Source organism: Triticum dicoccoides, chromosome 1B, assembly GCF_002162155.2.
Source record: "Triticum dicoccoides isolate Atlit2015 ecotype Zavitan chromosome 1B, WEW_v2.0, whole genome shotgun sequence".
Lineage (NCBI taxonomy): Eukaryota > Viridiplantae > Streptophyta > Magnoliopsida > Poales > Poaceae > Triticum > Triticum dicoccoides.
Genome location: NC_041381.1, coordinates 508,603,684 through 508,604,293, shown reverse-complemented (window position 1 = coordinate 508,604,293; position 610 = coordinate 508,603,684).

Sequence of the window (610 nt, the reverse complement as noted above, 5' to 3'; positions counted from 1 at the left end):
GTTGAAAGCGTCGGCGGGGATGCTAGGCTGCTACGGCACGGCGGGCAGGCGATGCAGAGGCCGTGCTGGGTTGGATTGGCAGAGGTCAGGAGGGACTCGAGGAGGAAGATGCAAGAAAGGTACGGGGAAAAGGAGATAAGAGTTTCGGTGCGACCGTGACAAGGTTTTATTTATTTATTATTATTAAAAATATTTCGACAAAAATCAAAATAAACTTTTAGCAGGAAAAAAATTTAGTGTTGGCCCAAATGATCATAACAGGTGCCGGTGGAAATTTATGATCTCTTAGCTTATACTCCTAAATTTAAACATGTCAGGGAGGCAGGTTTTTAATGGTAAATGGCGGACTAGCTCCCTCATCCCTCTACTTAATGTACTTAATGTTTTTTTTCTCTTGACATTTCCTTCTAGCTTATCCTCTCCGCTGACTTGTTGACCAAGGTTTTTTAATGTACTGACATTATTTTGCCAATTTGCCAAGTAGACGATGGAATTTGGGTAGGATGACCTATTCCCAAAACAATGGTGGGTCATTTGTAAGGCTATAAGAGCCTCTTTAACTCAAAAAGGGGTTTTCGAAAGGTTCTTTTGTTGTTGCGAAGGTCGTATA